The 23,831-nt window shown below is 51.6% G+C and overlaps 1 long non-coding RNA gene across 1 annotated transcript; it reads right to left on the bottom strand.

Moving 5' to 3' along the window:
- Positions 1 to 12,894: 12,894 nt before the first annotated feature.
- On the bottom strand, positions 12,895 to 19,354 carry LOC129640705 (uncharacterized). Its single transcript, XR_008708918.1, has 2 exons — positions 19,101 to 19,354; positions 12,895 to 13,815 (listed from the first exon to the last, which is right to left on the bottom strand). It is a non-coding gene; the product is annotated as an uncharacterized LOC129640705 (long non-coding RNA).
- Positions 19,355 to 23,831: the final 4,477 nt, after the last annotated feature.

The raw sequence follows: 23,831 nt of genomic DNA, 5'->3' as shown, positions 1-23,831 counted from the left end.
AGTTTGGAGGGGCCTCTCGAGACTCCTCTGCATTTGGTGGAATGTAAGAGGGACTCATCTCGAGTTGAAGCAGGAACCTCAGTGTTCCTCTCCATTTCTGACTCAGATCGCAAGGTCCCTGCATGTTGGTACAGGAGAGTCAGGCCTCGTCTTTTCTGGAGGATGGGACTCCTCTTGCCTCTCGAGTTGTTCTCGAGGTGACAGGCCACTTGTCGAGCTGTGTATGTAACCTGCCCTTTTTTCCGGATGATGCACAGGTGTGTTAGTGCCCCTTCGTGTTGTACCTTCATACTCAAGGCTGCCTTCCAAGAGGTGTCCGAGCATCGGATTCTTATCAAGAGCGGACCGGGAAATTGGAGTCTTTCAGCAAGCGGCACCACCCACAAAGCTACGTATCGAATTTCCCCATGAGACCGGCCTCATCCTGAGTTGTGCAGGGAAGGTCGGGCCCCCTTGCAGACAAAGCAGGGGAATCGACCCACCGGTCACGATCAGGAGGGGAGAAGGGGCTTAAATGAAGTGGTGCCGGGAACCTCGGTGTTCCCCTTGAGTGAGACCGGCGTGTTGGGGGACTTTTGGGGTCGCATCAAGGGTGCCAAGTACCGTTTCGCATTTCAAGACGGAACCTGGGACATCTTTTGAAACGCTGTAGCGGGCAAGGGCCTCATCTTACGATGACGGGAGAACCACGTGGTTTTGCTCAAGATGCGGCGGGATTCTCGAGTTATGACCGGGAATTTAGGCTTCCTCTTGTTGGCCTTGAAATCCAATCTTCCATTCGGGTTGCGAGGGGGAGCTGGGGATTGCGCTAGAGTCACTGCAGGGCAAAAGAGACCTAATCTAGGCTTGTGTCCAGGATCTAATGTTGCTCTCCAGGGGCGACAGGGATCTCGGGTTTGCATTCCAGACTCATCCGGGGAGTCAGTTCTCACCTCGAGGGTAAGCAAAGAATTCCGCTCTCGTCTCGAGTCGCGATGGGTATCTCTTGGAGCCCACTGTGTGTACTAAAGGGAGTCAAGCCTCCTGTGGAGTTTGGAGAGAGGACTCGGGATTGGACTCCAGGCCATGCAGGAAAAGAAGGCCCTCATCTCGAGATGACGGTGGCATCTCGTGGGTTTTCTCGAGCTGCGGCGCCAGTGTGGGGTGTCTCATGAAGTACCACGGGGATCTCACGGAGCCTCTTGTGTGGCGCCAGGAAAATCCAGTATTCCATTCGAGTTGCGAGTTAGAACTGGGGATTGCTCTCCAGTCACTGCAGGGCAAAATAGACATCATCTACGCTTGTGTCCAGGACCTATTGTTCCACTACTGGGCCGACAGGGACCTCAGGGTTGCATTCTCGACTCACCCGGAGAGTCAGGCCTCGTCTTGAGGGGAAAAAAAGGACTCCGCTCTCCTGTCAAGTCGCGACGGGTATCTCTTGGAGCCCACTGCGTGGCGTAAAGGGAGTGAAGCCTCCTATGGAGTTTGGAGATGACTCGGGATTGTTTTCCTGGCCATGCAGGAAAAAAGGCCCTCATCTCGCGATGACGGGGGCATCTCGTGGGTTTTCTCCAGCTGCGGCGCCAGTATCAGATTTCTCGCGAGGTACAACGGGGAGCTCAGAGAGCCTCTCGTGTGGTGCTAGGGACGTCAGGTCTCCGTGCGTGTGGTGAAGGGGAGTGCGTGATTGCTCTTGAGTCATAGTAGGCGAATCGGGCCTCAAGACGCATTGAAGAAGGACTCTTGAGGTCTTTCTCGGGGTGCGGCAGGGAACCCTGGGTTCCCTTGATTTGTGTCGGTGACCTCAGGCAACTTCTAAGGGTGCCTCTGAGAAGTCAGGGACACTGTGGATTTGGGAGGGGCCTTTCGTTACTCAACTGGGTTTGGTGCAATCGAAGAGGGCCTCATCTCGAATGGAGGCAGGAACCTCAGGGGTCCTCTCCATATCTGACTCGGGTCGCAGGGTACCTGCAGAGTATGGACAAGAGAGTCACGCCTCGTCTTCTGTGGAGGAATGGATTTCCCCTTGCCTTTCGAGTTGTTCACGGAGTGACAGGCCACTTGTTGAGCTGAGTGTGGAACCTGCGGGTTTTTCCGGATGATGCACGGGGGTGTCAGTGCCCCTTCGTGTTGTGCCTTCATCCACAGGGTTGCCTTCAAAGAGGTTTCCGGGCATCGGGTTCTTTTCAAGAGCGTACCGGAAAATTGGGGTCTTTCAGCATGTGGTACCACCCACGAGGCTACGTCTCGAATTTCCTCGGGAGACCGGCCTCATCCTGAGGTGCGCCCGGAAGCTCGGGAACCCCTTGCAGACAAAGCAGGGGAATCGACCCACCGCTCGCGATCAGAAGGGGAGAAGGGGCTCAGATGAAGTGGTGCCGGGAACCTCGGTGGTCCCCTCGAGTGAGACCGGTATGTCATGGCACTTTTAAGGTCGCATCAAGGGTGCCAAGTACAGTTTCGCACTTCAAGATGGAACGTGGGAATTCTCTGGAGATGCTGTAGCGGGCAAGGGCCTCATATTGCGATGACGAGGGAAACACGTGGTTTTTCTCGAGTTGAGGCGGGATTCTCGAGTTACAATGGGGAATTCAGGCTTCCTCTTGTGTTGGCCCAGGAAGTCCAATCTTCCATTCAACTTGTCAGAGAGAGCTGGGGGTTGCTCTCGAGTCACTTCAGGGCAAAGAGTCCTCATCTAGGCTTGGGTCCAGGACGTAATGTTCCTCTCCAGGGGCGACAGGGATATCGGGGTCGCATTCCAGTCTCACCCGGTGGGTCACGCCTCGTCTCGAGTGGAAGCAAAGGACTCCACTATCCTCTCGAGTCGGGACGCGTAACTCTTGGAGCCCAATGAGTGGCCTAAAGGGAGTCAAGCGTCCTGTGTAGCTTGGACAGAAGGTTCACGCTTGATCTGCATACCATGCAGTTAAAGATGGCCCTCCTCTCGTGATGACGGGGGCGTCTCATGGGTTTTCACGAGCTGCAGTGCCAGTGTGGGGTTTCTCACGAGATATGATGGGGAGTTCAGGGAGCCTCTCGTGCGGCGCCAGAGAAGCCTGACTCCATGCGTGTGGCCAGGCAGATCGCGTCATTGCTCTCAAGTCATGGGAGGGACTAGGGCCTCAAGAGGCATTTAAGAAGGACTCTCAAGGTCTTTCTTGGGTTGGGGCGGGAAACACTCGTTTCCCTCGACCTCTACAGGGGACCTTAGGGAACTTCCCAGGTGCCTCTGAGAGGTGAGGGATACTGAGGAGTTAGAGGGGCCTCTCGGGACTCCACTAGGTTTGACGAAATGAAAGAGGGCCTCATCTCGATTGGAGGCAGGAACCTCAGGCTTCCTCTCCATTTCTGACTCCGACCGCAGGGTCCCTGCAGAGTTGGGACAGGAGAGTCATGCCTCGTCTTGTCTGAGTAATGGAACTCTGCTTGCCTCTCGAGTCGTTCAGGGGGTCTCAGGGCCCTTGACAAGCTGTGTGTGGAACCTGCGGGTGTTTCCAGAAGATGCATGGGGGTGTCAGTGCCCCTTCGTTTTGTGCCTTTCCCCACAGGGTTTCCTTCAAAGAGGTGTCCGGGCATCGGGTTCATTTCAAGAGCGGACCGGGAAATCGGGGTCATTCTGCATGTGGCACCACCCACGTGGCTCATCTCGAATTTCCTCATGAGACCAGCATCATCCTGAGGTGCGCCGGGAAGGCCGGGAACACCTTGCACACAAAGTAGGGGAATTGATTCTCCTGTCGCGATCAGGAGGGGAGATGGGGCTCAGATGAAGTGGTGCCAGGACCCTCGGTGTTCCACTAGAGGGAACCCGGCGTTTCAGGGAACTTTAGGGGTGGCACCAAGGGAGCCAAGTACCGTTTCCCACTTCAGGACGGAACATGGGACTTCCCTGGAGACGCTGTAGCGGGCAAGGGCCTCATCCTGTGAAGACGTTGGAACCACGTCGTTTTTCTCGAGTTGCATCGGGATTCTCGAAAACGACAGGAATTTCAGGCTTCCTCTTGGGTTGGCCCTGGGAAGACCAATCTTCAATTCGAGTTGCGATGGAAAGCTGGGGGTTCTGCTCGAGTCACTACAGGGCCAAAAAGACCTCATCGAGGCGTGTGTCCAGGACCTAATACTCCTCTCAAGGGAAGACAGGGATCACGGGTTTGCATTCCAGACTCCCCCGGGGGGTCAGGACTCGCCTGGAGGGGAAGCAAAGGACTCCGCTTTCCTCTCAAGTCGCGACACGGATCTCTTGGAGCCCACTGAGTGGACTCAAGGGTGTCGAGCCTCCTCTTCAGTTTGGAGAGAGGACTAGGGATTGCTCTCCAGGCCAGGCAGGAAAAGAAGGCCCTCATCTCGCGATGAAGGGGGCGTCTCATGGGTTTCCTCAGGCTGCTGCGCCCATGGGGGTTTTCTCACGAGGCACGACGAGGACCTCAGGGAGCCTCTCGTGCGGCGCCAGGGAAGTCAGGTCTCCATGCGCATGGCGAGGGGGAGCTGGTCATCACTTTCGAGTCATGGGAAACGGCTAGGTCCTCAAGCGGCGTTGAAGAAGGACTCTCGAGGTCTTTCTCGGGTTGCGGCGGGAAACCCTTGTTTCACTCGACTTCTGCAGGGGACCTTAGGGAACTTCCCACGGTGCCTCTGAGAGGCGAGGGATGCTGTGTAGTTGGCAGGGCCTCTCGGGACTCTGCTGGGTTCGGTGCAATGGAAGAGGGCCTCATCTCGAGGGGAGGCAGGAACCTCAGGCTTCCTCTTGGTTTCAGACTCCGACTGCACGGTCCCTGCAGTGTTGGGACAGGAGAGTCATGCCTCGTCTTGTCTGAGGAATGGAATTCTGGTTGCCTCTCGAGTTGTTCCGGGAGTCTCAGGCCCCTTGTCGAGCTGTGTGTAGACCCTGCGGGTTTTTCCGGATGATGCACGGGGGTGTCAGTGCCCCTTCGTGTTGTGCCTTCACCCACAGGGTTGCCTTCGAAGAGGTGTCCGGGCATCGGGTTCTTATCAAGAGAGGACCGGAAAATCGGAGTCGTTCGGCACGTGGCACCTCACACGTGGCTAGTCTCGAATTTCCTCCTGAGACCGGCCTCATCCTGAGGTGCGCCAGGAAGGCCGGGAACCCCTTCCAGACAAAGCAGGGGAATCAACTCTCCTGTCGCGATCAGGAGGGGAGAAGGGGCTCAGATGAAGTGGTGCCGGGACCCTCGGTGTTCCCCTCGAGGGAACCCAGCATGTCGGGAAACTTTTGCGGTCGCATCAAGGGTGTCAAGTACCGTTTCGCCCTTCAGGGCGGAACATGGGACTTCCCTGGAGACACCGGGAACTTCGGTGTTCCCCTGGAGTGAGACCGGTATGTTGGGGAACTTTGGGGTCGCATCAAGGGTGCCAAGTAGCATTTCGAACTTTAAGATGGAACGTGGGACTTCTCTTGAGACTCTAGGTGGCAAGGGCCTCATATTGCGATGAAGGGGGAACCACATGGTTTTTAAGACTTGAGGCTGAATTCTCGAATTACGATGGGAAATTTAGACTTCCTCTTGTGTTGACCGTGGGAAGACCAATCTTCCATTCAAATTGTGAGGGAGAGATGGAGGTTGCTCTCGATCACTGTAGGGCAAAATAGACCTCATCTAGGCTTGTGTCTAGGACATAATGTTCCACTCCAGGGGCGACAGGCATCTCGGGGTTGCATTCCAAACTCACCCGGGGAGTCAGGCCTCGTCTCCAGGGAAGCAAAGGACTCCGCTCTCCTCTCGAGTCGCACCGGGTATTTCTTGGACCCAACTGAGTGGCCTAAAGGGAGTAAATACTCCTGTGAAGTTTGGAGAGAGGACCAGGAATTGCTCTCCAGGTCAGGCAGGAAAAGAAGGCCCCCATCTCTCCTTGATGGGGGTATCTTGTGGTTTTTCTCGAACTGCGGCGCCAGTGTGGGTTTTCTCACGAGGTACGATGGGGTACTCAGGGAGCCTCTTGTATGGTACTAGGGAAGTCAGTTTTCCTGCTTGTGGCGAGGGGAGCGCGTCCTTGATCTGGAGTCATGGTAGGGGAATCGGGCATCAAGAGACGTTGAAAAAGGACTCTCCAAGTCTTTCTCGGGTTACTTCAGAAAACTCTGGGTTCCCTCGACTTGTGCCAGTGACCTCAGGTAGCTTCTCACGGAGCCTCTGAGAATTCAGGGATACTGTGGTGTTGGGAGGGGCCTCTCGGGACACCACTGAGTTTGGTTCAATGGAAGAGGGCCTCTTCTCTAGTTGAGGCAGGAACCTCAGGGTTCCTCTCCATTTCTGACTCCAATTGCAGGGTCCCTGAAGAGTTGGGACAGGAGAGTAAGGCCTCGTCTTGTGTGAAGGAATGCAACTTCACTTGCCTCTCGAGTTGTTCACGAGGTGACAGTCCACATTTGGAGCTGTGAGTGGAATCTGCAGGTTTTTCCAGACGATGCATGGGGATGTCAGTGTCCCTTCGTGTTGTGTCTTCATCCACAGGGTTGCCTTCGAAGAGATGTCCGGGCGTCAGGTTCTTATCTAGAGTGGACCGGGAATTCGGGATCTTTCAGCATATGGCACCAACCATGAGGCTACTTTTCGAATTTCCTCATGAGACCGGCCTCATCCGGAGGTTCGCGGGGAACGTCGGGAACCCCTTGCAGACAAAACATGGGAATCGACCCTTCTGTCGCGATCAGGAGGGGTGAAGGGGCTCACAGGAAGTGGTGCCGTGAACTTTGGTGTTTCCCTCGAGTGAGACCGGTATGTCAGGGAACTTTGGGGGTCGCATCCAGGGTGCCAAGTACCGTTTTGTACTTCAGGATGGAACGTGGGTCTTCCCTTGATACGGTGTAGCGGCCAAGGGCCTCATCTTGCGATGACGGGGGAGCCACGTGGTTTTTCTCGAGTTGCGGCGGGATTCTCGAGTTACGACGGGGATTTCAGGCTTCCTCTTGTGTTGGGCCAGGGAAGTCCAATCATCCATTCGAGTTGCGAGGGAGAGCTGGGGGTTGCGCTCGAGTCACTGCAGGGCAAAGGAGACCTCATCTACGCTTGTGTCCAGGACCTAATGTTCCTCTCCAAGGGCCACAGGGATCTCAGGTTTGCATTCCAGACTCACCCAGGGAGTCAGGCCTCATGTCAAAGGGAAGCAAAGGACTCCGCTCTCCTTTCGAGTCGCGACGGGCACCTCTTGGAGCCCACTTTGTGGCCTAAAGGGAGTCAAGCCTCCTGTGAAGTTTGGAGAGAGGACTTGGGACTGCTCTCCAGGCCATGCAGGAAAAGATGGCCCTCATCTCGCGATGACGGACGGATCTTGTGGGTTTTCTCGAGCTGCGGCGCCAGTGTGGGGTTTCACACGAGGTACGACGGGGAGCTCAGGGAGCCTCTCGTGTAGCGCCAGGGAAGTCAGGTCTCCATGTGCGTGGCGAGGGGGAGCGCATTATTGCTCTCGAGCTATGGTAGGGGAATCTGACCTCAAGACACATTGAAGAAGGACTCTCGAGGTCTTTCTTCGGTTGTGGCAGGAAACCCTTATTTCCCTCGACTTTTGCTGGTGGCCTCAAGGAGTTTCTCAGAATGCCTATGAGAAGTCAGGGATACTGTGGAGATGGGAGGGGCCTCTCGGGACTCCACTGGGTTTGTTTTAATGGAAGAGGGCCTCATCTCAGGTTGAGGCAGGAACCTCAGGTTTCCTCTCCATTTCTGACTCAGATCGAAGCGTGCCTGCAGAGTTGGGATTGGATACTCAGGCCTCGTCTTGTCTGAGGAAGGGAACTCCGCTTTCCTCTCTCATTGTTTAAGGGGTGACAGGCCAGTTGTGGAGCTGTATGTGGATCCTGCGGGGTTTTCCGGACGATGAACAGGGTTGCCACTGCCCCCTCGTGTAGTGCCTTCATCCACAGGGTTGCCTTAGAAGAGGTGTCCGGGCATCTGGTTCTTATCAAGAGCAAGACCGAGAAATCGGGGTCTTTTGGCACGTGGCACCAACACGAGGCTACGTCTCGAATTTCTTCGTGAGACTGGCCTCATCCTGGGGTGCGCCATGAAGGTCGGGAACCCCTTCTAGACAAAGCAGGGGGATCGACCTTCCTGCCGTGATCAGGAGCGGAGAAGGGGCTCAAATGAAGTGGTGCCAGGAACTTCGGTGTTCCCTTGGAGTGAGACTGGTATATTGGGGAACTTTTGGGGTCGCATCAAGGGTGCCAAGTAGCATTTCGAACTTTATGACGAAACATGGGACTTCTCTTGAGACTCTGTAGTGGGCAAAGGCCTCATATTGCGATGAATGGGGAACCACGTGGTTTTTAAGAGTTGTGGTGGGATTCTCGAGTTACAACGGGAAATTCAGACTTCCTCTTGTGTTGGCCCAATGAAGACCAATCTTCCATTCGAATTGCGAGGGAGAGATGGGTGTTGCTCTCGAGTCACTGTAGGGCAAAATAGACCTCATCTAGGCTTTTGTCCAGGACATAATGTTCCTCTCCAGGGGCAACAGGGATCTCGGGGTTGCATTCCAGACTCACCCGAGGTAAGGCCTCGTCTCGAGGGGAAACAAAGTACTCTGCTCTCCTCTCAAGTCGCGACAGGTATCTCTTGGAGCCCATTGAGTGGCCTAAAGGGAGTAAAGCCTCCTGTGAAGTTTGGAGAAAAGACCAGGGATTGCTCTCCAGGTCAGGCAGGAAAAGAAGTCCCCAATCTCGCGATGACGGTGGGTTTTCCCGAGCTGCAGCGCCAGTGTGGGGTTTCTCACGAGGTATGACGGGGAGCTCAGGGAGCCTCTCATGTGGCGCCAGGGAAGTCAGGTGTCCATGCGCATGGCGAGGGGGAGCGTGTCATTGCTCTCGAGTCATGGTAGGGGAATCCGTCCTCAAGACGCGTTGAAGACGGACTCTTGAGGTCTTTCTCGGGTTGCGGCAGGATACCCTGTGTTCCCTCGACTTGTGCCGGTGACCTCAGGGAGTTGCTCAGGGTGCCTCTGAGAAGACACTGATACTGTGGAGTTGGGAGGGGCCTCTCGGGACTCCACTGGGTGTGGTATAATACAAGAGGGCCTCATCTCGTGTTGAGGAAGGAACCTCAGGGTTCCTCTCCATTTCAGACTCCGATCTCAGGATTCCTGCAGAGTTGGGACAGGAGAGTCAGGCCTCGTATTCTGTGGAGAAATGAAACTTAGCTTGCCTCTCGAGTTGTTCACGAGGTAACAGGTCACTTGTCGAGCTGTATGTGGAACCTGCAGAATTTTCCAAAAGATGCACGGGTGTTCAGGGTCCCTCCTTGTTGTGCCTTCATCCTACGGGATGCATTCCAAGACGTGTACGGGCATCGGGTTCTTATTAATAGCTGACCGGGAAATGGGGTCTTTCCGCATGTGGCACCACCCACGAGGCTACATCTCCAATTTCCTCGTGAGACAGGCCTCATCCTGATGTGCGCTGGGAAGATCGGTAACCCCTTCCACACAAAGCAGGAGAAAAGACACTCCTGTTGCAATCAGGAGGGGAGAAGGGGCTCAAATGATGTGGTGCGGGGAACATGGGTGTTACCCTCGAGTGAGGCCTGTATGTTGGGGAACTTTGGGGGTGCCATCATGGGTGCCAAGTACCGTTTTGCACTTCAGTAGGAACGTGGGACTTCTTTTGAGACGCTGTGGCGGGCAAGGGCCTCATGCTGCGAAGACGATGGAACCACGTGGTTTTTTTCGAGTTGCGGCGGGATTCTCGAGTTACGACGGGGATTTCAGGCTTCCTCTTGTGTTAGCCCTGGGAAGCCCAAACTTCCCTTCGAGTTGCGAGGGAAAGCTGGATGTTGTGCTCGAATCACTGCAAGGCCAAAGAGACCTCACCTAGGCGTGTGTCCAGGACCTAATAGTCCTCTCAAGGGAAGACAAGGATCCCGGGATTGCACTCCAGACTTCCCCGGGGAGTCAGGCCTCGCCTCGAGGGGAAGCAAAGGACTGCGCTCTCCTCTAGAGCCCCGACGCGGATCTCTTGGAGCCCACTGAATCGCCTCAAGGGAATCCATCCTACTCTTCAGTTTGGAGAGAGGACTCGGGATTGCTCTCCAGGCCAGGAAGGAAAAGAAGGCCCTCAGCTCGCGAGGACGGGGGCGTCTCAGGGGTTTCCTCGAGCTGCGGCGCCCGTGGGGGTTTTCTCCCGAGGCACGACGAGGATCTCAGGGAGCCTCTCGTGCGGCGCCAGGGAAATCAGGTCTCCATGCGCGAGGCGAGGGGGAGCACATCATTGCTCTCTAGTCCAGAGAGGGGACAAGGGCCTCAAGACACTTTGAAGAAGGACTATCGAGGTCTTTCTCGAGTGGCGGAGGGAAATCCTCATTTCCCTCGACTTCTGCCGGGGACATTTGGGAACTTCCCAGGGTGCCTCTGAGAGGCGAGGGATCTTGTGGAGGTGGCGGGGCGCCTCGGGACTCCGCTGGGTCTTGTGCAAGGAAACAGGGCCTCACCTTGAAGGGAGGCAGGAAGCTCAGGCTTCCTCTCCGTTTCGGACTCCGACCGCAGGGTCCCTGCAGAGTTGGGACAGGAGAGTCAGGCCTTGTCTTGTCTGAGGAAGGGAACCCCGCTGGCCTCTCGAGTTGCTCAGGGGGTCTCAGGCCCCTCGTCGAGCTGTGTTTGGAACCCGCGGGTCTTTGCGGACGATGCACGGGGGTGGCAGTGCCCCTTCGTGTTGTGCCTTCACCCACAGGGTTGCCTTCGAAGAGGGGTCCGGGCCTCGGGTCCTTCTCAAGGGCGGACCGGGGAATCGGGGGCGTTCGGCATGAGGCCCCAACCACGTGGCTCGTCTTCAATTTCCTCATGAGACCGGCCTCATCCTGAGGTGCGCCGGGAAGGCCGGGAACCCCTTCCAGACCACGCAGGGGAATCGCCTCTCCTGTCACGATCAGGAGGGGAGAAAGGGCTCAGAGGAAGCGGTGCCGGGACCCTCGGTGTTCCCCTCGAGGGAACCCGGCGTGTCGGGGGACTTTTGGGGGTCGCAGGAAGGCTGTCAGGGACCGTTTCGCCCTTCAGGGCGGAACAGGGGACTTCCCTTGAGACGCCGTGGCGGGCAAGGGCCTCATGTTGCCAAGAGGTGGGAACCACGTGGTTTTTCTCGAGTTGCGGCGGCATTCTCGAGATACGACGGGGATCTCAGCCTTCCCCTTGGGTTGGCCCTGGGAAGCCCAAACTTCCCCTCGGGTTGCGAGAGAAAGCTCGGGGTTGCGCTCGAGTCACTGCAGGGCCGAAGAGACCTCACCTAGGCGTGTGTCCCGGACCTAATATTCCTCTCCAGGGAAGGCAGGGATCTCGGGGTTGCATTCCAGGCTCCCCCGGGGAGTCAGGCTGCCGGGTCCAGCCCCAGCTGATCCAGGGTATTCGAAGGAGAGACGGCTAGGCGAGGGTTGGGGAACAACTGCTTAATTAAACGTTAATTAAAGAATAGAATAAGGATAGCTCAGTGAGGAAAATTCAGTGGAGAAAAGAGGCTGAGTAGCTTGGTTTACGCGGGGGACCAATAAAACTTCAAGACAAGAAGCTTGCACCACTTACGTAGGCCGCAGGCGTCCTTCCGTTCTCCCGAAGGAGAGGAGACACTGAGGCCTCCCCGGTCGGATCTTAGAAGCCCAGGCATAATTAGTAAGCATGGTGGGTTCCGCGCTCCAGATGGAGACTCAACCAGAGTGAGAGAGAGAGAGACATGGGGAGACCAGTCTTTCGAGGAACTGATCCCAATTCTTTATTTTCCATGGTCTACTTTTATACACTGAGGTGTTATGCAAAAGTCACGCGGGGTCAGCAGTCCTGACTTTTATCAAAGTCAGGTGCTTCATACAAATGTATACAGAGGTCTTAGGGGTGTTACATCATCTTCTGGCCAGGGGGCCTGCTGACAATTTACGACCCTCTCCTTGTGACAGCGGTCAGTCAACCAGGACACTTATTTCTCCAGGGGTGATTATTCTTAAAACAGACGCCACCCAAATAAAGTTACATTCCTATAGGGTGAGGGTGTAGTGGGTTTTAGTTAAGGAAAAAATTTACTTAGCCTAAGGTCTAACGTGATTAATATCAAAGGTTAATACTTATGTCTTCTATATATTCATTAATGTGTATAAGGGCAGGGGATGTGGAGACTTAGCAGTAAACATTGGCTCAACAAATGAAAAACCCTTCACCAATACGATTTCTAATCAGCCCATTACACTTATACTAATAATTTTCTAACTTTTCTAAAGAACCTGTTTTTAGAATGTTTAAAGCATCTTGTGCCTCTCATGGTTGGGAGGCTGTGAGCAATCACATGTGGCCGGACAAGCCTGTCAGGCAGGCTAGAGAACCTTCAGAGGAGTTTGTAGATTAAAACACTCTTGTCACGCCCAGGGATTATTAACTGGAGCTGTAAGCTAACTCTTTTTTCAGAGAGAGGTAGTGGGAGACAGCCCCCCGTAAAGTCAGAGGTGTAGGTGAAAGCACAAAGTAGAAAGTAGGCAGACTCTGGTTTTGGGGGTAGATGCTCGAGGATTTCCAGGGGGACTCCTGAGGCTCGATCCCGCCTTTGCGTATGCCGAGCCTCCTTCCTCATGACCTTTGTCATGGGCGGAGTGCCTCACGCTGGCTCCAGGCAGTGATAGAATTCCAGTTGAGCTATTACAGATCCTCACTCAATATGCAATATGCCGGCTCCCGGCATCTCCCCCTTTTTTATTTCTTAAAACAGCCAGATGCAGCTCAGTCGCGAGCTTCTGAATGTTCTGCCGAAGAATCCTGACAATACAAGGAAGAATGATTATGAGAAGATTAGACAGAATTTTTTTTCCAGAAATTAAGTTAGAGAAGGTGTGAAAAAAGTCATTAGCTGCTCCAGCGGCGGTAAAATCCAGTCGAGAGTGTTCCAAGGTCTGTATTTGATTATGAAGTTTCCCTAAGTCCAGGCCAATATCAGAACTATTCCAAACACCTGAGATATGATTTTTAATCTTTTCCCATTCATAATCTGTCTCGTTTACCTTCAAAGATGTCACGCATATCCACCTGTAATCAGTGTGGCATGTCAAAGCCATCTTCACCTTTAAAGCCTGTAACTCAGTCCCAATATGCATAATTGCTTCTTCTAAGGCGTCTACTCTCATCTCTAATTTCCTATCTATAGCTTCCTGAGTCGCTAGAGTTAAAGAAACATTTTTAGACATGGTATCAACATATTGGGCAGTATGCACTTGTTGAGTCAATGATATTGCTGCCGCAGTAACAGAACTAATTGCTGCTATTAAAGCTGATATTCCTAAAATAAGTAAGCCCACAAACCGTCGCGATCGCATTAAATCCTGTAGTTGTAACACAGAGAGACCGTAGCTATCATATAGGCACCATAAGATAGGATGGGCATTGTAACACCACAAAGGAGCAAACATTACATTGAGGGTTTAAACAAGATGAAAGCATACATTGTTCACAAGTTACCACGTTAGGTCCACCTGAATAATTCATGAATACATTAAGTTTGTTGGAGTCATTAGTAAAAAGGAAAACATAAGGCAAGGGTAGACAAGCTAAAACAGAATAAGTAGAATTATTTTTTGGTTGGAGTTCACGCTGCAGCAGCCCTGTCAGTCTCGCCAGGATCTCGATGTTTATCTTGTCTCCCCTGCTGGCGGGCGCTGCGCTGGTCTGGATGGCACTTTGCGGGTGAGCTCTCCTCTCTGGCCCTCACTTGCTGCACAAACTTCTTTGCTCTAGGTCGTGGGGTGCAGCGAGGAGGGTGCAGGGCGAGGCTGGAGGCGCGGAGGCGAGAGCTGCCTGGTGGGCGGGGCGAGCGAGCGCGCGCTGCGAACCTGGCCTGTCTGGAACCCAAATTGGTGAATCTGCGTCCTGTGGAAAAATACAAGCACATCCTCGACCGCTAGTTAATAATGGGTCAGGACCCTCCCATTGTCCTGAGAAGAGGTCCTTCCATTTGACTAATGGTTTTGCATTTAATTGCTCTAGGCACCAATGACGAAGCATTGCAGTAGTTCCAGCCAGATCAGTATTTAGAATATTTATTACGAAAAGAGCATGTTTGATGGGGAGATTTGATGGGGAGAGCTATACTTAAACTCCCCTTCTTTTAGTTTTTGAATTTGGATTTTTAATGTTTGATGCGCTCTTTCAACAATGGCCTGTCCCTGGGGATTATAAGGGATGACAGTATTATGTTTAATTTGAAACTTTATACAAAATTCCTGAAAAGACTTAGAAGTGTAAGCAGGAGCGTTGTCAGTTTTCAGAGCTTTTGGCAGGCCCAAATATGAAAAACAAGTAAAGAGATGTTGTATCACATCTTTAACTACTTCCCCTGTACGAGCAGTTGCAATAATAACGTGAGAAAAGGTATCTACAGTTACATTAACAAAAGACAGTTTTCCAAATGAAGAGACATGAGTTAACATCCATTTGCCAGAGTACGTTAGGTTTGAGACCGCGAGGATTAACTCCCATAGGTAGACTATTATAAACAGTGGGGCAGTGTAAGCAAGAGCGCACAATCTCCCTAGCAGTTTCTCTGGGAATTTGGAATTGATATCTTAAAGCAGTAGCATTTTGATGATGAAGTAAGTGGGAGGCTCTGGCTTCCTCAATCGCCGTAGCCACTGTATTTCTGGTTAACAAGTCAGCCAAATCATTAAAGGCATTTAAAGGGCCAGGCAATCCGGAATGAGCCCAAATGTGTCCAATAAAAAATATTTTATTTCTTTTCCAAATTTGTTGCTGTAATTTAGTTAACAAATGAAATATGGTAGTTTTATTTTCAGGCAAAACCGCTGTTTCAATGTGTGGAAACAACCTGACAATATACTGAGAATCAGAGTAAAGATTAAATTCCTCATCTGCAAACATAGCAAAAGCCTCTATGACTGCTGTTATTTCAGCTCTTTGACCTGAAGTTTCCCATGTTTCTAAAACCTTTTGGTGATTTTTAGTGACTATGGAGGCTTTACCATTTGCTGACCCATCAGTAAAAACTATCTGGGCATTTGGAATAGGAGATTGTTTACATCTGACAGGAAAAATAACTGGATGTCTGGATATAAAATTCAACAAAACATGTGAAGGTAAATGATGCAAAAATTTGACCAAAATAGTTTCCTATAGCAATCTGCCAATTTTCAAACATTAGAAGAGCATCAAGTTGTTTCTTATTATACGGAATTACAATTTCTGATGTCTCTTTACCAAATAATTTAATGTTCCGCTTTTTTCTTTTAATATCAAAGTAGCTATCAATCCTGGATAAGAAGCCGCTACTTTTTTAGTTTGAGCGGTAAGATGGACCCATTCTAGGGGGGCCGTTTTGCCATAAAACCAATTTTTGTCTGGCTACCCCAATTACACCTATGGGGGTTTCATGGTAAAGGAATTGTCAAGCAGTTGTCAATTTAATTTTTAAAATTTTTAAAATTTACATTTTAACAACATAAATTTAGGGATATGTTAATTTAGGTCTAATGTTTAGTTTGGGTCTCTGTATAAATTTAAATAATAAATGTATAAACTCCTTATCTCATTTTGGTATATAGATATGCCTAAATGCAAAATGTATTTATATATGTATTTATATATGGCAACAAGTATAAACTTATTGACATATAATATATATAAATCAATATACTTGAATTAATCGTTATAATTAATATATTAATTAATATATATACTACAGCAATACAACACGTACACAGCTAATACCAACCAACACAAACCAATGCACTGCAATAATACATGTCACACATATATAATATAATTATACGGTATATAGAACATATATCATCACAGCATCAATCCATACCAATTAATATCAGCCACACACACATTATATTACTGCAATATACATTTAATTATACAGTATATATATAATATGCATATATAGTATACATTTTAATTTATATACAAATTAGTTAAGTATAGATCTATAAATAGAATTATGTATACCCATATCTAATTAGGCAAACTGTAATTAGGCAAATATATTTATATTATGTATTTATAATAATAATATATATAGTATTGTTAATTGTACCGCCTGTTGATAACTAAGAAATTGAAAAAACCCTTCTCTGAGTATCTCCTATTTGAGACAGCACGTCCCTCCCCCATAGGGTAAAGGGGAGCGTAGGAACTACATAGGGTTGGAAAGTTCCACAGGTATCCTCAAACTGCCAATCTAACATTTTTGAACTTTTAACTACTGTGGGGGCTTGAGGGCAAATGAAACAAAATTTGACCCCTGAAATCTATCAGGGCAACTTGCCAATCATCACTATTTTGTAAAAGACTTGCAGTTGATCCTTATTGAATGGAATTACTATATTTGTTACTTCTTTTTGTAAAAAGTTCCACACTTCTTTTTTCCTCCTTTTATAATTAATTGTGCCACCAAGCTGGGATAAGATAAAACTATTTTTCTTGGGGTCACTGGTAGATGGAACCAACGGGCCTTTTTGTCACAAGCACCCTGTAGGTGTATGTTTTGTGGCAAGAATAATTTAATCTCATCTTTTGGTATTATTAATCCTAATTAACTGATCACTTAAAGTCTCATCTACTTTAACAAGAGCCTTAGAACTGGAATTAGGATCGCTTTTTAAGCAATCAAATAAAGGCTTTAAATCTGCAGTAGTCAGTTTTAAATGTGGGCGTATCTAGTTAATGTCCCCTAATAATTTTTGGAAATCATTTAAAGTTAGTAAACAATCTTCAAATGGGCATTATCAATTTTCAAAACTTTTGGCACCTAAATATGAGAAGCAAGTAAAGAGGTGTTGCACAACATCTTTATAAGCTTCTCCAATTATCGTTTTGTAAACTAAATCTGGTCAATAGCTTTTTATATGACAAGCAACCATCTAATCTTTGCTTGAATACTTCCAGCAATGGGGAACTCACTACTCCTCAAGGTTTTAAACTCTCCCTCACCTTTTTTTCTACAGCATTCCCACCCTGCATACCACTTTCTCTAATCTCACCAACTTATTTTCAGTAGTATGCGTGGGCCAGGAACTGGGCCAGTCTTTCCCAGCAATGTTAAGAGACGTTTGTTCTTGTGTCTAATAGCCCTGACATTTTATTTTCTTGAAATAAAAGATCTTTTAAAGGCCTTGGAGCTGTAATTTCCTGCACCCAAAAAGCTAGATCACTAAATCCAAATACTCTGTGGCTCCTAGCCTGAGAAGTCAAGTTTTTTTCCTGTCTGATACTAAGGTAAAAAGCAAAAGCTGTGTTACTCTTTGACCTTTATTAATTTGCAGTTTTAGTAGGCGGTGAGGTCAAAATTTTAATTTCTCAATATAATCAGAATCTACTACACCATGCACCACCGAAATTTTTCTTTTCTCTCTTTTTTTTTTTTTTTCAGAAAGCGAGCTACGCCCTAGCACAAGTCCTACAATGCCCTCAGGTAGGGGGCCAGCCACTCCCATTGGAATTGGAGTAACCGGCTTGTCAAGGGTTAATATTGTTGCTAAATCCCCTTACCTTTCTGCTTTTCTCTTAGCCTGGGTGAGACCCCCCTGAGGGGGTTTTCTCCAAAGAGCACCTTTGCATATTGTGCATGCAGTCTGTTTTAAAAGCTCCACTGTTTAAAAAACTTTTTATCTTTTTCAGGCTTAGGCAACACTTTGAGAGGCTTTGGGGGCAAAGTGGGGAACTCTTGGGCCCTGGAAGGCGCAAACGGAGGCGGCGGCTATCGCCCCAAATCAGAAAGTGGTGGATAAGTTTTTTTTTAAAGTTTGCGCAGAGGGGGAGGTAGCTCGCCAGGGCGTCAGGCCACAGTGTCCTCTAAGTCCTCTCCTCTCTCCTCTGCTGATTTTTTTTTCTTTCTTCTCTAAATCTTTCTCAAGTTTTCTTTCCCTCACTCTATCTTTTTTCCTTCCTCTTCTCTTCTCTTTTACTTTCTATCATTTCCTTCATGTTTCCCTCTTTCATTCCCCCTTTTTCCTTCTTACTTTATTTCTCTCTCTCCCCCTCTCTTTCTCTCTGTATCTCTTTTTCTAACTTCCTTTTTTCCTTTTTCTATCTTGCTGCATTCCCTGATTCCTTATTTCTCCGTTCCTCTCTCCTTTTCACTCTTTAGTTCTTTTTTTATCTTTAGATCTTTCTCTATTTTCTTTCCTTTTTTCTTTTTCACTTTTTTCTTTTTCTCTTTTTTTTTTTTTTGCTTGGGTGAGGCCCCCCTGAGGGGGTTTTTTGCAAGGAGCAGGCTCTGTATATTGTGTATTCTTTAAAAGCTACTTTGTTTAAAAGAAAACTTTTAATCTTTTTCAACCCTAGGCAATGCTCTGGGAGGCTTTGGATGTAAACTGGGGAATTCTTAGGCCCTGGGAGGTGCAAGCGGAGGTGGAGTAGTCGCCTTAAATCAGAAATTGTTGGATAAATTTTTAAAGGTTTGTGTAGAGGGAGAGGGGGCTCACCAGGGCGCCCGGCCGCAGCGTCCTGTAAGCCCTCTCACTCCTCGGGAGGTAGAGCACAGTCTCCCTCCTTTTCCTCATCAATGGCAGAAAATATGATCTGCGTAGAAGGTGGAGACCCACTACCATCCACCGCTATAGCCTCTCCCATAGGTTATCCCACAGCCTCATGACGAGGGTTCAGAACATTTTGAATCATATTTATAGGATAAGTTTTTAGTTGGTTTTTTACCTTCACCCAAGTATCTAAATTAACAGTAGCCTCTTTAACAGTTTCAAGATTACTTGTATAAAGAGTTGCCATTCTTAGTTTCAGTGTTACCCATGTCAGAAAATTAAGTATAATAGATTTTGCTTTTAGCTATCAAAAGATCAGGCCTTTCTTGTCAGCCTTTTTAGAAACCGTTTTTTCTCTCTAACTCTTCAACACTTTCAACACTTCCCACTCCTCTCGCCCTGTCTATCCTACAGGGGGGTCCGCGGCACCCTTGAGTGGGGTCCTAGCCGTCCCGAACACTGGAAGAACAATTGGGCTGATGACCCAGATTGTCCCGGGGGGGGAACAGCGGGCTGATGGCTCAAAACTGTTCCGAGGGAGAAGCAGTAGAGCTGATGACCCAAACTGCTCCGTGGGGGAACAAGAGGGCTGATGACCCAGTTGTTCCGAGAACGGGGGAGCAATAGAGCTGATGACCCTAATTGCAGGGAGCTTACCTTGGAATATCCTGTCTCGGGCGCCACCTGCCGGGGTCCAGCCCCAGCTGATCCAGGGTATTCGAAGGAGAGACGGCTAGGCGAGGGTCGGGGAACAACTGCTTAATTAAACGTTAATTAAGGAATAGAATAAGGATAGCTCAGTGAGGAAAATTCAGTGGAGAAAAGAGGCTGAGTAGCTTGGTTTACGCGGGGGACCAATAAAACTTCAAGACAAGAAGCTTGCACCACTTACGTAGGCCGCAGGCGTCCTTCCATTCTCCCGAAGGAGAGAAGACACTGAGGCCTCCCCGGTCGGATCTTAGAAGCCCAGGCATAATTAGTAAGCATGGTGGGTTCCGCGCTCCAGATGGAGACTCAACCAGAGTGAGAGAGAGAGAGACATGGGGAGACCAGTCTTTCGAGGAACTGATCCCAATTCTTTATTTTCCATGGTCTACTTTTATACACTGAGGTGTTATGCAAAAGTCACGCGGGGTCAGCAGTCCTGACTTTTATCAAAGTCAGGTGCTTCATACAAATGTATACAGAGGTCTTAGGGGTGTTACATCATCTTCTGGCCAGGGGGCCTGCTGACAATTTACGACCCTCTCCTTGTGACAGCGGTCAGTCAACCAGGACACTTATTTCTCCAGGGGTGATTATTCTTAAAACAGACGCCACCCAAATAAAGTTACATTCCTATAGGGTGAGGGTGTAGTGGGTTTTAGTTAAGGAAAAAATTTACTTAGCCTAAGGTCTAACGTGATTAATATCAAAGGTTAATACTTATGTCTTCTATATATTCATTAATGTGTATAAGAGCAGGGGATGTGGAGACTTAGCAGTAAACATTGGCTCAACAAATGAAAAACCCTTCACCAATATGATTTCTAATCAGCCCATTATACTTATACTAATAATTTTCTAACTTTTCTAAAGAACCTGTTTTTAGAAGGTTTAAAGCATCTTGTGCCTCTCATGGTTGGGAGGCTGTGAGCAATCACATGTGGCCGGACAAGCCTGTCAGGCAGGCTAGAGAACCTTCAGAGGAGTTTGTAGATTAAAACACTCTTGTCACGCCCAGGGATTATTAACTGGAGCTGTAAGCTAACTCTTTTTTCAGAGAGAGGTAGTGGGAGACAGCCCCCCGTAAAGTCAGAGGTGTAGGTGAAAGCACAAAGCAGAAAGTAGGCAGATACTGGTTTTGGGGGTAGATGCTCGAGAATTTCCAGGGGGACTCCTGAGGCTCGATCCCGCCTTTGCATATGCCGAGCCTCCTTCCTCATGACCTATGTCATGGGCGGAGTGCCTCACGATGGCTCCAGGCAGTGATAGAATTCCAGTTGAGCTATTACAGATCCTCACTCAATATGCAATATGCCGGCTCCCGGCATCAGGCCTCGTCTCGAGGGGAAGCCAAGGACTGCGCTCTCCTCTCGAGTCGCGACGCGGGTCTCTTGGAGCCCCCTGAGCGGCCTCAAGGGAGTCCAGCCTCCTCTTCCGTTTGGAGAGAGGACCCGGGATTGCTCTCCAGGCCATGCAGGAAAAGAAGGCCCTCAGCTCGCGAGGACGGGGGCGTCTCAGGGGTTTCCTCGAGCTGCGGCGCCCGTGGGGGTTTTCTCCCGAGGCACGACGAGGATCTCAGGGAGCCTCTCGTGCGGCGGCAGGGAAGTCAGGTCTCCATGCGCGTGGCGAGGGGGAGCGCATCCTGGCTCTCGAGTCACGGGAGGGGACTAGGGCCTCGAGACGCGTTGAAGAAGGACTCTCGAGGTCTTTGTCGGGGGGTGGAGGGAAACCCTCGTTTCCCTCGCTTTCTGCCGGGGACCTTAGGGAACTTCCCAGGGTGCCTCTGAGAGGCGAGGGATCCTGTGGAGGTGGCGGGGCCCCTCGGGACTCCGCTGGGTCTGGCGCAACGGAAGAGGGCCTCACCTCGAGGGGAGGCAGCAACCTCAGGCTTCCTCTCCGTTTCGGACTGCGACCGCAGGGTCCCTGCAGAGTTGGGACAGGAGAGTCAGGCCTCGTCTTGTCTGAGGAAGGGAACCCCGCTGGCCTCTCGAGTTGCTCAGGGGGTCTCAGGCCCCTCGTCAAGCTGTGTGTGGAACCCGCGGGTCTTTGCGGACGATGCACGGGGGTGGCAGTGCCCCTTCGTGTTGTGCCTTCCCCCACAGGTTTGCCTTCGAAGAGGGGTCCGGGCCTCGGGTCCTTCTCAAGGGCGGACCGGGGAATCGGGGGCGTTCGGCATGTGGCCCCACCCACGTGGCTCGTCTCGAATTTCCTCGTGAGACTGGCCTCATCCTGAGGTGCGCCGGGAAGGCCGGGAACCCCTTCCAGACCACGCAGGGAAATCGCCTCTCCTGTCGCGATCAGGAGGGGAGAAGGGGCTCAGAGGAAGCGGTGCCGGGACCCTCGGTGTTCCCTTCGAGGGAACCCGGCGTGTCGGGGGACTTTTGGGGGTCGCAGGAAGGCTGTCAGGGACCGTTTCGCCCTTCAGGGCGGAACAGGGGACTTCCCTTGAGACGCCATGGCGGGCAAGGGCCTCATCTTGCCAAGAGGTGGGAACCACGTGGTTTTTCTCGAGTTGCGGCGGGATTCTCGAGTTACGTCGGGGATCTCAGCCTTCCCCTTGGGTTGGCCCTGGGAAGCCCAATCTTCCCCTCGGGTTGCGAGGGACAGCTGTGGTTTGCGCTCGAGTCACTGCAGGGCCGAAGAGACCTCACCTAGGCGTGTGTCCGGGACCTAATATTCCTCTCCAGGGAAGTCAAGGATCTCGGGGTTGCATTCCAGGCTCCCCCGGGGAGTCAGGCCTCGTCTCAAGGGGAAGCCAAGGACTCCGCTCTCCTCTCGAGTCGCGACGCGGGTCTCTTGGAGCCCCCTGAGCGGCCTCAAGGGAGTCCAGCCTCCTCTTCCGTTTGGAGAGAGGACCCGGGATTGCTCTCCAGGCCATGCAGGAAAAGAAGGCCCTCAACTCGCGAGGACGGGGGCGTCTCAGGGGTTTCCTCGAGCTGCGGCGCCCGTGGGGGTTTTCTCCCGAGGCACGACGAGGATTTCAGGGAGCCTCTCGTGCGGCGCCAGGGAAGTCAGGTCTCCATGCGTGTGGCGAGGGGGAGCGCGTCCTGGCTCTCGAGTCACGGGAGGGGACTAGGGCCTCGAGACGCGTTGAAGAAGGACTCTCGAGGTCTTTGTCGGGGCGCGGCGGGAAACCCTCGTTTCCCTCGCCTTCTGCCGGAGACCTTAGGGAACTTGCCAGGGTGCCTCTGAGAGGCGAGGGATCCTGTGGAGGTGGCGGGGCCCCTCGGGACTCCGCTGGGTCTGGCGCAACGGAAGAGGGCCTCACCTCGAGGGGAGGCAGGAACCTCAGGCTTCCTCTCCGTTTCGGACTGCGACCGCAGGGTCCCTGCAGAGTTGGGACAGGAGAGTCAGGCCTCGTCTTGTCTGAGGAAGGGAACCCCGCTGGCCTCTCGAATTGCTCAGGGGGTCTCAGGCCCCTCGTCGAGCTGTGTGTGGAACCCGCGGGTCTTTGCGGACGATGCACGGGGGTGGCAGTGCCCCTTCGTGTTGTGCCTTCTCCCACAGGGTTGACTTCGAAGAATGGTCCGGGCCTCGGGTCCTTCTCAAGGGCGGACTGGGGAATCGGGGGCGTTCGGCATGTGGCCCCACCCACGTGGCTCGTCTCGAATTTCCTCGTGAGACCGGCCTCATCCTGAGGTGCGCCGGGAAGGCCGGGAACCCCTTCCAGACCACGCAGGGGAATCGCCTCTCCTGTCGCGATCAGGAGGGGAGAAGGGGCTCAGAGGAAGCGGTGCCGGTACCCTCGGTGTTCCCCTCTGGGGACCCCGGCGTGTCGGGGGAGTTTTTGGGGTCGCATGAAGGCTGTCAGGGACCGTTTCGCCCTTCAGGGCGGAACAGGGGACTTCCCTTGAGACGTCATCGCGGTCAAGGGCCTCATCTTGCCAAGAGGTGGGAACCACGTTGTTTTTCTCGAGTTGCGGCGGCATTCTCGAGTTACGACGGGGATCTCAGCCTTCCCCTTGGGTTGGCCCTGGGAAGCCCAATCTTCCCCTCGGGTTGCGAGGGATAGCTGGGGGTTGCGCTCGAGTCACTGCAGGGCCGAAGAGACCTCCCCTAGGCGTGTGTCCGGCACCTAATATTCCTCTCCAGGGAAGGCAGGGATCTCGGGGTTGCATTCCAGGCTCCCGCGGGGAGTCAGGCCTCGTCTCGAGGGGAAGCCAAGGACTCTGCTCTCCTCCCGAGTCGCGACGTGGATATCTTGGTGCCCCCTGAGTGGCCTCAAGGGAGTCCATCCTCCTCTTCACTTTTGAGAGAGGACTCGTGATTACTCTCCAGGCCAGGCAGGAAAAGAAGGCCCTCACCTCGCGTGGACGGGGGCATCTCAGGGGTTTCCTCGAGCTGCGGCACCCGTGGGGGTTTTCTCCCGAGGCACGACGAGGATCTCAGGGAGCCTCTCGTGCGGTTCCAGGGAAGTCATGTCTCCATGCACGTGGCGAGAAGGAGCGCGTCATTGTTTTCGAGTCATGGGAGGGGACTAGGGCCTCAAGACGCGTTGAAGAAGGACTCTCGATATCTTTCTCGGGTTGCAGCGGGAAACCCTCGTTTCCCCCGACTTCTGCCAGGGACCTGAGGAAACTTCCCATGGTGCCTCTGAGAGGTGAGGGACGCTGTGGATTTGGTGGGACCTCTCGGGACTCCACTGGGTTTGTCGCAATGGAAGAGGGCCTCATCTCGAGTGGA

Source organism: Bubalus kerabau, unplaced genomic scaffold (genome assembly GCF_029407905.1).
Source record: "Bubalus kerabau isolate K-KA32 ecotype Philippines breed swamp buffalo unplaced genomic scaffold, PCC_UOA_SB_1v2 scaffold_31, whole genome shotgun sequence".
Taxonomy (NCBI): domain Eukaryota; kingdom Metazoa; phylum Chordata; class Mammalia; order Artiodactyla; family Bovidae; genus Bubalus; species Bubalus kerabau.
Note: the sequence above shows the minus strand (reverse complement) of the source record. Positions and strands in the feature narration are given on the sequence as shown.